The 13,503-nt window shown below is 44.4% G+C and overlaps 1 long non-coding RNA gene across 1 annotated transcript in view; it reads left to right on the top strand.

Moving 5' to 3' along the window:
* Positions 1 to 304: 304 nt before the first annotated feature.
* The window catches only part of LOC310657941, a 194,110-nt gene continuing 180,911 nt past the window's right edge, over positions 305 to 13,503 (top strand). The window contains exon 1 of the long non-coding RNA XR_014502021.1: positions 305 to 420. This is a non-coding gene — a long non-coding RNA (uncharacterized lncRNA). The remainder of the gene's footprint in view (positions 421 to 13,503) is intronic.

Here is a 13,503-nt window from a genome sequence, read left to right on the forward strand (position 1 = left end):
TTAGGTCAGAGTCACTGCTGGGGTAATATCAGTATCATCTACTGAAAGGGACAGATGCAAACTGTCTGCGCCAGGTTTCCCAGCTGTGCAAGAGGCCATGAAATCTGGAAATCCACAACAGTAAGGGACAAACAAGGTCTGTAGTTAGAAAATGATTTATTTATTTATTGAATTTACGTACCGCCTATTCCTGGGGGTCTCAGGGCAGTTCAAAGAATAAAATCAAGATATAAAACCACAAAATACATAATAAAAACAAAAACAACCCAATAGCCCACCCACCAACAACAAAAAAAACCATTTTAAAAGAAGAAGAAGAAGAGTTTGGATTTGATATCCCGCTTTATCACTGCCCGAAGGAGTCTCAAAGCGGCTAACATTCTCCTTTCCCTTCCTCCCCCACAACAAACACTCTGTGAGGTGAGTGGGGCTGAGAGACTTCAAAGAAGTGTGACTGGCCCAAGGTCACCCAGCAGCTGCAGGTGGAGGAGCGGAGACTTGAACCCTGTTCCCCAGATTACAAGACTACCGCTTTTAACCACTACACCACACTGGCATAGGATGTAAATCAGATCAACCAAAGGCCTTATTATTATTATTATTATTATTATTATTATTATTATTATATAAGCAAAGAGTCACCATCAAACTGCCCTCAGATTGCTGCCCTTGTTTCTGGGGTGTGACTGGGCCCAGTCAAGGTACTAGAATTCCATGCTAAAGAGTCCCCCCCCCCAATCTGTAGGGAATTTATATAAACTATGCAGTGGGTCCACTGCAGAGTGCGGATGTAAATCCATGCTTTCCTAGTCCAAGTACAATATCCTAACCACCAGCCTGCCCAGCACCCTTTCTTAAAAGGCATTCTTACAGCATCCTTTGCTTCTTTATGCATCTCAGCAAGTGTATCCATGCTCCAAAACTGATCAGCAATGAAAAGAACCAAATTCTACTCCACAGAGAGCTGTCACAATATGTGACCTTCAAAACACCTTCCTTGGGGCTACGTTTGTTTGGCTTTATTGTCTTCTTAATATTATCCACAATGTACACCTGCACAGGCTGAAATCACGCAATAGCAGAAGTAATAATTCGCAATTCAGCCCACCATATGAAAACAACATGGATTTATAGCCATGTCATGTGAATGAAATGAAGGTCTGTTTGGGGCATAGAAAGTGTTGTTGATAATTCAAATGCTGTGTGTGCACCATGTCCTGTGATCAGTTATGCAGGGTGGGGCTTACCTGCCCCCCCCCTACATATTTAATCCATGTTGGTATCCCTGAACACTGTGCATGGATTTGCTCCATCCATGCCTGGCTGCAATGGGGGTCTCATGGGCATCTTTGGTGGGAGTTGGCAGCATTATCATGGGTGCTGAGGGAGTGGCTGGCAGGGTGTTGGTACTGTTGTTCTCTCCCCCCCCCCCATTTTTCTACTGGGAGTATGTCAGGAGTCCAGGTTCCCAGCTTGATAACACAGTAAGCGTTGGTAATTGAAAAGGAGGATCTATTGCAAAAACAAACAGACTGCTCCGGACGGCTCTGACAAAGCCTCCAGCATCATTACTCAAGATGACCCTTCTGAAGACTCCTTCCTATGTTGACAGAAGATATTGAACTTTCACCCCTTACGTCTCTTGTTTTGCTTCCGATCTAGCAGCCCTTCCATTTGTCGACTCCTTGGACTGATTGGATTAGCTCCCGCCTCTTCTTGCTCTAACAAACTGTCTCCTTTTTGGTTCGCATCTGTCTGAAACTCCTGAGAGCTTTGGCAGGGTTCCAGCCCGCTCTCAGTCATTCCCTCGACAACCGGCATTCCAAGGGGCGGGGGATTTGCACTGTGCACTGACTGCTGTTCAGCCTGTGTCAGATCTAACTCTCTCTGTTCTGCAGCAGGCTGTGGAGTTACAGTAGGAGCTGGCTCATTCCTGACAGAGCATAAGGGCTCCTGACTAAGTCACGCTAATGCTATGCCTGCAGAAGCCAGACTTTGCCATGAAAAGCCTGGCCCAATTTGTATGGCAGCAGTTTTACCACAATCAGTCAAAATAATGAAATAACACCTGAAGCAATTTAGGAAGCAGAGGCTATTAAAAATGAGGGAAATCTTGGAAGCTGTCAACAACTTTTCACGATTGCATCAGTCTCGACACAAACATATGCAGACGTTACAAATGAGATTCTGCAGACAGGTACACTCCCAGATTTTTTTGGTTATGATGCCAAAATCCTAGTTATTGCAAAATCCTGTAAACACTCAGACCTATTTTATTAAATGATGATGGCAATGTTGTTGTTTTTTTAAAAAATGGGTGTGTTGCATAATTATATGTGTAATGATTAATCAAGTTTCCTGCCAATAGATGGGGGGGTGAACTATCATGCCAGAAAGTAGCCCCCCAGATGTTGTGGGATTCTAGCTCCCACCAGGCCAGTCAGCATGGACAAGGAAAACAAATCATGGGAGTTGTAGTCCAATCTGGATGGCACTTGCCTGGATACCCCTGAACTAGAAACATGGTTGTTGTGGGAATTAAATGAGGAGAGGAGGGAGAACCATGTTTGCCACCTGGAGCTCCTTGGAGATTGTATAATCTTGGAAAACTGTATAAAATACAATTTTTTTAAAAAAAGATTATTGCTGAATTGGTCTTTGATAACCATTTATTTTTGAAGCACTGAAATCTTTTAAGTTTGTTAAGCATTTTCAACCAGCAACAGAAGGCATGGTGGGGCTCCATCACTCACCTAAGTCACACCCTCCTTTATATTCCTGATGACAGTAGGGATGTCCTATTCCATATTAATAATAATAAAAATATTATTTATACCCCGTCCATCTGAACAGGTTGCCCTAGAAACTCTGGGTGGTTTCCAACACATCTAAAAACATTGCAAAGCATTAAACATTAAAAGATGTCCCAATAGAGGGCTGCCTTCAGATGTCTTCTAAAGGTAGTATAGTTACTTATCTCCTTGGCTTGGAGGTCACATAACTCCATACCCTCCAACATTTCTCTGATGATAATAGGGATATCCTAAGAAAAAGTGGGACATTCTGGGATCAAATCAGAAACCAGGATGGCTTCTGGCAATCCAGGACTGTCTATGGAAGACAGGGACACTTGGAGGGTCTACCTAACCTCCCTCCAGCTGAGTCACTGCATCACACCTGGATGAAGAGGAGGAAGGAAGGGTACAGCAGTGTCCGGAAAACGCACCTGACAGAAGGGGATGCATGTGATTATATGCTCCACACATGAGAACTTTCCACGTGAGAGAAGAAAGTTATGTTCCTGTTTGTGTGCATGGATGTGCTCTTTATGGAACCATGAACTAGCTCATGAGCATATGAGATTTTATCCAGTTGGCGTCCCTGTGCAAGCGAAAGCACTTTTGATCCAGCTAGAAGCTGCCCTGTTCTAAGGAAGGACAAAGAAGGGGTGGAGTTTTTCACCAGTCTCCCCTCCCTCCAGCTCTCATCCCCAACCCAAATCACTTCCAGAGGTTTCCAGATTTTGCAATTGGGGGGGGGGGGCAGGTAGAGGGAGGAAAATCAACCAGCAGAAATGGCCTCTCCCCTTCCTTTCTAACTGTGGGCCTTCCACAGTGCCAGGATTTTGCCCATATACTTCTTAGCTGGGATGGTCAGTACTTGGTATTTGCTTATACACACACACACACACACACACACTGAAAACTGTAAATGCTTCAGTGACATTTTGCAGTAACATCATAAAGCAATTCTTGCTTGTGCTGTTTCAAAGCCAAATAATATCAACTTTGGTTTATGAAGATTGTGTAACCCGCATTTGTATTAATCATAAAATGATGACAGTTCTGGAAGGGTTACTTTGCAAGGTGTTGAGCTGAGATTCTGAAGGAGACAAATGATGTCAATTAATATCAATTTAAAATAGAAAGCAAGGAAGCAGAAAAATATAAGCAGTGATGATAATAAAAGCTTAGATCTGAAGGAAAACTAGTTCTGGTTTCAAGACAGCTTTCTTCAAAGAAACAAAAATCTTCAAAACAGAATGGAAGACTTCAGTTGTTTCCTGAAACAGATTTTAAAATGAGTAAAAGAAAGATATGTGCATTGTTAATCAGAAAAGCATCCTATGAATTTTAAATCCGTCTCTGTTATTTCCTACTGGACATAGTGTACCTCAAAGCTTGACAAGGTGATGATCCCAGCCCCCAAACAGATGGTTTTTCAAAAGTTTCCACAGATCTTCTCTCCTAAGGAATCTTTAGAACCCTGCAGGACTTGTAACAAATCTCTTCATACATATGAAAAGGAAGATGTTCATTCTGAATTCTTCTTAGCTCTGGCACATAAACAACTCTTTGCTACATCTTGCCTTGTGATGTCTTATCAGAGATACATCTGGTGCTGTAAGATTGTCTTTAAAGCTGAACTTAGCCCTACTTGGGGAAGCTTGCAAAATTCCCCATGCCCGTTTCTCCCCAGATATTGGGCTTCTAAATTACCTCTGCTGATACAGAGCAGCACCAATGTGTTCGCTATCTGCCCTTCTTCCATTTTTTATTTCTCTGGATGTTGTTCAAGCTGCTGCAGGTGCACTGGTCTGCTGAAGTTCCAAGTTTATGCCTTTTCCCCTCCAACCATTGTGCATGTATGTTGCATTTAAAAATTGCAGATAACGGATTTTTAATGAGATTGCACTTCCTTTTTGCACTGTGACCTAAAGGGGGGGGGGGGGCAACGGAAGAGAAACATGCAGCAAACTTTGCACATTCCAGTACCGAAGCTGATTTTAGAAAATGTCCACATTAAACCCGAAGGCGTGTGAAGCAGAGCACATGGTGAGGTCAACTCAGAGAACAACAAAACAAGAGAAGGTAAAATTCAGTCAGCCCAGCCCTACTGTGCAACTACCGTACTCTACAGTCATACCTCAAGTTGAATGTGCTTCAGGTTGAGCGCTTTAAAGTTGCGCTCCATGGCAACCTGGAAGTAACGGAGCGCATTACTTCCGGGTTTCGCCGCTTGCGCATGCGCACTCAAAATGACGTCACGCGCATGTGCGGAAGCAGTGAATCGCTACCCACACACACGCAGTCACACCGTAGCGTCTTACATTCTGTTCGGGATGCGAATGGGGCTCTGGAACAGATCCCATTCGCATCCCGAGGTACCACTGTATTCCAAACTTAAAAATGGAAAGCATAATGCTGGTGGTCAGCAAAATAGGTTTAAAGACTGTCTCAGGGCAAACCTAAAAATATGTAGTATAAACTGAGAAACAGTGGCCTGCGAGCTCTCCAGTTGGTGTCATGGGCTTTGAAGACACTCAAACTCAGGACGAAAGGGAGAAAAGTGCTAAGACGAAGGCGCGCTTGGCAAATCCACACCGCGATCAACTCCCACCCGGAAACCAATGTCTCCACTGTGGAAGGACGTGTGGACCCAGAACTGGCCTCCACAGTCACTTACAGACTCATTGTTAAAACTGTGTTTATGGAAGACAATCTTACTCGGCTACGAGTGATCGCCAAAGAAGAAGACGACAACGACGATGACGGGGGGGGGGGGTATTTTTCTGCATTAACAATTCTATTTTGCCTTTCTTTCACTAGTGCCTGAAGCATGATTCTATATCCTCATTATTCACCTTCTTGAGAACCACCTGGTTAATAGGATGGATCTGGTACCAATTTGGGCTGCTATGCTCCCAGGCATCAGTTTGGTAATGGTTTGAATTGTTGCAATTAAGGCCAAAAGGGTTGATGGAGCTAAGTACAAGCTGAATAGTGACTAGTATAACATAATCTTCTCTACAAGGACAATTGTCTCCTACCCAGGCATAACAATTCTCGACAAGGAATGGGGAGAAATTTGGTTTGGCTGCATTTTAAATGCAATTTGCACTTCCTGAAACAATACACAAGCTGAAATACAACTATCATTTGAAATGTACACTTCTCAGAACTTAGCAGAACAGCTCTCCCATGAAAAACTAAGCACAAAACTGCTAACAGTAGGAGAAAGTGTGTATAAAAATCCATATATCAGTGAAAATCACATATATCATTATATTAGACAAAACTGCACTTAAATGTTTTTATTAGAATTTACGTGCACTAAAGTGCAGACAAATTTTAATCAGGATTTTTTTAAAAAACAGCAACAACCAAAAACAAATGAATTTAAGATTATAAAAAAAAGGGAAACTTAAATTTGACTGAATCATCTGTCTCTACTCCCTTTCTCAACTATCCAGGGATGCTGGAGTGCATGTGTTTCCAAAAGACTACAATTAATTTCTCACTGCTTTATGACCTACCCTCAGTGGTGGAGGAAGGGGGGTGCGGGGGGTGCGGGCTGCCCTGGGTGTCATCACGGGGGGGGGGGGTGACAAAATGACAAAAATTTTAGTTTGAAAATAATTGGGCCCACGATAATTTTTAGTTCAGTCAACAAACATAACAAAATGAGGCTAGCACTGGGTGCCACACCACGGGGGCCGGCACTTACCGAGGGCCTGCAGTGTGCCTGAGCCACGGGTTTTTCCTGGGAGTAACATGGTGGCTTGGGCACCTGCAGGCTCTGCGCTGCCTGAACTGGCAGTGTGGGGCTTGCGCCTGCCCACCGCCTCTCCCTCAGCTACCCTACAGCTGAGGGGAAGGTGGCAGAGAGGCTCCACGCAGCATGGCTCACCCCCATGGGTAGCTCACCCTGCCCCCGGCCGCAGGACGCGTGAGCTGCACCAGGAACCCAAGCGTCTAGCTATGCCACTGCCTGCCATGCTTGGACCACTGGCTGGGAGGTAGTGAGATGGGTGCTTCCATGGAGGGCCTGCTAAGGCCTGGTCACATGGCTTGCTAATTTAAGGCAGGTGACATGGCCACAGTCCCCTTGGCACATGTAGGTGTGTGTGTGTGAAAAGCCAAGATCAGAACAGGAGTCCGTCTTGGGTGCCAAGCCATGACCCTAACAAGGGAGTGGGTAAGAGACAATATGCTCCAAGCAGTGCAGCTAACTAGGATTTTGAGAGCCAACAAGGATGTGATATTATTTACATTGTTCAAGGCCATGGGGGGCGGACTTTAAGTCTTTGTCCCTGCTGCAGTCCCAGTCTGAGTCATGGGCAGGGCACACCAACTATTTGCAATGAAAGGAAAGCTTTCATTGTGGGTGCAGTTTGCTTTTCAGTGTACCTCAGGTATTTATATTTGGGTAATAGGCAGTGTTCCCCAAAGCTTGTTCCACAAAAGGAATGTGTCCCTAGGGGGCAGGGGACTTGAATGCAACCTGAGAAGATGCTGCGGACAGACAGTTCCGGTTCCAACCATGTAGCCCCAGTGATGGTGACATTTGCCAGGCCCAAGAACACCCTTTGCTGTTTCCCCTGCTTCTGATGAAAGTTGCAAAGTACAAGAAGGGTCCTCATTTGGTCTACCAGTAAGTCCAGGTCACAAGAAAATGAAAAGGTATTGTGGATGCTTTGCTTCTAGTTCATGCCCTTCCAACTGCTATCCTTCCCCAAGGGTAGGGAGGGAGACACCTGGCTGATTGTGCTGCAAACATGCACAGGCTATCTGCTGCCTGTGGCTTCAGTCATTTGTGCTCTTCTTACTGCTGCTCAAGGCTGGATGTTTTTCTGCCAGCCAAACTCTCATTTTCTCATCTTGTCTAGAAATAAGAGGGATTTAATTCCAGTGGGACAGAACTCTTGTCTCCTATCCCTTTCTCGGTTCGATCTAATAGTGAAGGACCTCCAGCCAACAGGCCTCTCCATTTCAACAAACCACACCCACCTGTCAATCACATGTCATTGTATGATGTGAGGTGCAGGACAATTAAGGGGATCTCTTATCACCAGTCTAAGCGACACAGCAGTAAGTTTGGAGATAAGCCCCCTTTGAAAGTAAACCACAGCCGAGGGATCTCCTATCATTGGAATTTCCTGGACATAGCCAATATTCAGCCCTCAATCGCTGAAATGTCCAGGAAAATCTCAACAACTTTGGTGTTATGTACTGAGTTGAATAGGATCCAAACTGCAGCAGTCTGATTGGTCCTAGAACAATAGGATCCAAAATGCAGCAGTCTAATTGGTCCTAGAACAATAGGATTAAGAATGCAGCAGTCTGATTGGTCCTAGATCAATGCAGCAGTATGATTGGTCCTAGAACAATGCAGCAGTGTGATTGGTTGGCAGGAACCACCCAATCATGCTCCAGATAGAAGTGAATCCACAACCTGATTGGCTTACAGTAGAATTCCGGCATTAGCCAAACATGTGCAGCCCATTGTGTAAATAATGTATATAAAGCAGATACTTTGAGGGGACTTTCATTCATTCCTCCTCACCACTATGAGCTGAATAAAGAGCATGAAATCACTTTGCGACTCTGAGTATATTTCATTTGGCAAAGAAAAGCACAACAACTTTGTGAAATATGGCTAAGTGCCACAGAACTAACATCAGATACAAGCCCTCTGCCTGCTCTTTAATAGCAAAAGGGCTGCCTTCTTCCCCACTCCTCCTCCAGCACTGGTTTGAGGGTGAGTGTAAATGCTTACTTTTACTCTCAGAGCAGGCAGAGCGATCTCCTAACCCTGAGCTTAGTGCTGGGCACCACAGCACTAAGATCTTTGAGCAGGCAGAGTTCATCTTAGTGCTGTGGCATGTAGTTCTAAAATGGGGAGATAAAATGCCTCTTCTTGTTCTTCAGTTCTTTCCAGCCACTTCCATTCCAGCACAGGAATAGATATGCTAGAAATGTTACTTGTGTGTGTGCGTGTGTGTGTGCGTGCCTGCCAAACTGGTGCAAAAGGGCATATGTATGTGTGTGTAACTGGATGTATGTATGCATGAGAGAGACAGGGCAAGTGTCCCTGGCATCTGGTGCATGTATCTCTAACAATGAGAAGGTTTTTTTTCTTTTTGTGGGGAGCTATTGTTCTTTCTTTTGCCCCAGACACCATTGGAACCCAGCCTCCAGGTGGTTGGGCAAGTTCTAAATGCTGGCTTTGGGCTGAAATAGTCTCCTCGCCCCTGCTGATGACAGGTTAGGGGTTGAAGGGGCAAATATTAATAAACTGAAAGTTTAAATTTTCCGCCTTACATGTATATGGGCCATGTTGTTCTTTATGGCTCTGGTCTACTCATTAATCTTGATTTGGAGCCTTGTGTTTTCTGCAAGTTATATTTTGTTTTCTTTACTTCCATCATTAAAAGAAAACCAGAAACAATCTCCCTCCAATTTTAAAAATATTAAGCTATTTTCAAGATCGTTTCAATTCAATAGTGTACATAAGTATATTTGCAAACCTTTTTTGATATATATGTTATAGCATATATCTTATAACAAAAAGCAACAGGAAAAAATGGAGATCAGAATTCATACATGGTGTAATTCTTCTAGAGCAAAAGGGAGTTAAGCAAGGGATTAATTTGGCTTTTGTTTTGTGCCAAGACGGCACATTCATGCTCACAAACGCTAAATGAGCTTACAAAAATCCTTTTCGTCTCTGAAGTCGAATCTTTCCCCCACTGTGTCTGAATCCAATGCATTTGCTTTCTGAGGCCCACAGAACCAATTTTATGTTTGTGCCTGAAAACCTCTGTCTCAACCAGATTAACAGAATAAAAAGAAAATCCTCTGTGGGTTGAAGGCCACTCACCAAACACTTTTTACCATGAAAGCTATAGCTGTAAAGTTTAAAAGAGTTCACTTCCTATTCTAGAGAGAAGGATTTCAGTAATTATTATTACTATTATTATTATTATTATTATTATTATTATTATTATTGTAATAATAGTATATAATAGTAATAATAGTAATAGTAATTATTATTATTATTAAAATTTATATACTTCATACAAAGATCACAGAGCAGTTTACAGGTTTTATAAAATTATAGGCTTATTAAATTTATTGCGAAAAAGTCAAGATGGCATTGTTAGTGGTGGCATCGACTTGAGCTCCGCATCAGTTGATGTGGTTTTTATTATTTTTATCAGTCTTTTATTAGCTTTTATCAGCCGCAGTATTTTATCTCTGTTATTTGGCAGCTATTATATTCACAAAGCTTGAGTTAAGGGCTTAAGTTAAAAGTCTTAGAGAAAGTCTTGGAAAGTATCGGAGAAAGCCTTAATTAGCTCCAGCTCAACTAAACCCACCAACTACTTATCAGCAGGAGTGAAGATTAAACACCCTATCGTGGGAGGATGCTGAGCTTCCTGAGTTACAGCAGAAATTAGTAGTGGCTCTATCTCTGGGGAAATGTCTAGGAAAAAGAAGCGACCGGCCTCATCCCCACAAGTGAGCCCACAGCAGAAGAGCAAGCAGAGTAAAATGGACAGTTCTGTAAGAGCGCAGAACTCAGAACCTACTACTTCAAATAGAATTCATTCCCAGGTAGGTGGGGACGCTTCAATGGGTGGAAATCACCCAGGGGAGAATGCTGAAATGAGCGCTCATGAACTACCATCTGAGGGGGCACTGCTCTATGCAGAAATACTCGCGGACCACTGTCTGCTGACTGCAAGAAGAGTGGAGGAAATTAACATCAAACTAGAAAAGGTAACTGACGGAGTTGGTGCTTCTGGCAGCCAAAAATAGCTCACTCAGTACTAAAGAGACCGACCACAGCGTTGCCCTCCCCCTAGGCCATCGTGTACAGGGGTGTAACCGGTCTAGACTTGATAACCGAGAGACTACAAATAGCAAATGTATTGCTTTGCAGTTAAAAAAAAAAGTATTCAAGCAATTTACAACCAAAGTTAAAAAATGCAATAATAAAATCACATAAACAGTATTAAAACAGATTTAACATTATAATATAGTGCACTGAGGAGCAATGACAAGGTTGGTGTCCCTGGAGAGAGCGTTCCTGTTGTTGCCACACTCTGGACTTCTCTTGAAGGTGCCGTCAGATGATCTCGGGGTTCAGATTCATGGGAAAGGCCTTCTGAAGTACAGTAGTTCTGAGGCATACAAGAGTTTTGTTGCTTTGGAGTTTGTGAAAGGTGGGTGGCCATCTTTGTTCTCACAAATATTCACAGATTATTTCAGATCTCCATGGAATGGGGCTCTTTGTAAAACCCAGCTCAGCGAGTGCGCTGGCATGGAATTAAGTAGACTTAGAGATGTCTAGCCAATATACACACAGTTCTGCACACATTGTTTAATTCACTGCACACACATTTGTTTAACTCAGCCACTTCCTTCAAAAGAAAGACCCACCGTCAGCACATTATCTTTTGGTATATGCTGGCATCCCTGAAAGAGCACAACCCACTTTTTCTGTTGTCATACAGTGACTAAAAACGTGAGTGGTAAGTTGGGAAGTAGCCCCCAGTTCAAGTCTCACAGCAGCCACATCTACGAAGAAAGTGGCGAAGACAATTGTTCCAGTTAGATTCCTGCCTGTTGCCAGGATTGGAATAACAACACACTCTATCATTCAAACACACAAACACATCTTCCCATGTACATACAAATGCAAGTCAGACATCACTCAGCCCCTGTTATAGGATATTTAGTGCTGCATCACAGTCCTGGGTGTGGTAGGGGAGCAAAAGGGAAGGCAAGCTGCACAACACCAGTGTCCGCAGCATGGGAGTAAGAGGGGGGGAAGTGGTGGTTTAAGGTTTCATAAGACAGAGGTTTCAAAGAATTGTAGAGCTGGAAGGAAACCCAAGGGTCATCCAGTCCAACTGTCACGGTCCAGTTCACAGGCAATTGAAGTCCCGGCTGAGGACGTTGGGACTGGGGGCTGGGGACGTTGGGACATGGAGTGGGAGCGGGAACTGGAGTCCAGAAGCCAGGAGTCAGGAAGCCAAGAGTCTGAGGGTCAGGAAGCAAGGAGTCACAAAGTCAAGGGTCCGAGGATCAAGAAGCAAGGAGCCAAATGCAGCAAGGCAGGGAACGTGTTGCTGTGGCAAATAGCCGAAGGAAAATGCTGACCTTATATCCCTTCCCGGCTCTTGCCAGCAAGTGCTGTGAGTTACCAATTGGCCTCACCTGTATGGCCGTGACTTTCCTCTTCAGAACAAACTTAGGAAGGCCCCAGTCCTGCAAAGTTCTGTTGGTCACAGGGCCTGGCTCCTGCACACACACCTGACACAAGCACCTGCAATGCAGGAATCCTGCCATCCCTGAATGGGCTCAAACCACCAATCTTTTGGTTAACAGCCGGTTGCACTGACCCACTGCACCACAGCTCAGACTTCACCACTGCCTCAACTGTCAGGATGCTGACAGCATCTCCCAGCTAGTTGCCCAGGAAAGTATAAAGACAAGGAAAAGTTTCTTACCGTCCTTTTTGATTTCAGTCTTTACGGTGGCTATAGAACCCAGCCTCTTGGATAATGGTGTCGTCCCGAGTGACTATCCACCCCCTTCTCTCCCACTTCCTCATCCGTCACTTCTGTGGGTGCTGCTACATGCCCTCTGTCTTTGAGCTCTTTGCTCTCCTACTTTTAAGGCTCACCAGGTTCTGGGAGATGGAAGGTCTGGGATGCTTTCTAATAACAACGTGTCAGCTGGGTGTTGTTCTAACTCTCCCATGATTTCCCAACTTTCCCGCTCATCTGCCTCTGAGCTGCGACCTCCCTCAACCCCCTGCTGTAAATCTATACTGTCTTCCTCTTCTTCCTCCCTGGAAGGGTCAGGATAGGGAGGCAGTCTCCACCATTCCTCCTCTGCCCAGTCCCTGACATCAACCCAGCCTGCTCCAGCAGTAGCAAGACTGGTGTCAAGAGGGCAACTCTGCCCATGCACCACAGCAATCAATGGAGAACAACCCTTTTTCCATTCCTGCAACGGGATAGAAGGAAAAGCACCATGTGCATGTAAGGAAAGAGAACATTGATTCTATAAAGTATCACTGCTAAATGGATGTCCTTTCCTTCATCATTATGTTAAAACTATGCCATAGCTGAATGACAGTAGCAAAACGGTCATTATTCCATACAACCGCTAGGCTTGCTACAAGGCTGACACCTACGGCTTTTTTTCAGCCAGAACTCACTGGAACTTAGTTTCGGCATCTCTCAGGTGGGTGCCATTGCCATTATAAGAGAACAAGGGTTCATGGTGAGTTCCGGCACTTCTTTTTCTGGAGAAATAGCACTGTTGACACCCAGCCTCTGTAGCACCTCCTTCTCTGCTAACTATTACCAGCTGACATAGTTGAAATCCTGTCCCATGGTGGGTTTTATGGAAGGAGTGACAATCTAACCTAGGTTAGTAAGAAGTCAGTGTAGGGAATATCTTGGGGATGTTTGATTGGTGAACACTATGACTTCTTCAAGCAACTAGCCAAGTACAGGAGCTGGTGCAAGGCCTTCTGCTAGAACAGGCTTCCTCAACCTTGGCCCTCCAGATGTTTTTGGCCTACAACTCCCATGACCCCTAGCTAGCAGGACCAGTGGTCAGGATGATGGGAATTGTAGTCTCAAAACATCTGGAGGGCTGAGTTTGAGGAAGCCTGTGCTAGAAGAACCTCAGGAGTCTG

The sequence above is a fragment of the Podarcis tiliguerta genome (genome assembly GCF_965153285.1).
Source record: "Podarcis tiliguerta genome assembly, chromosome: 9".
In the NCBI taxonomy this organism is placed as follows: Eukaryota; Metazoa; Chordata; class Lepidosauria; order Squamata; family Lacertidae; genus Podarcis; species Podarcis tiliguerta.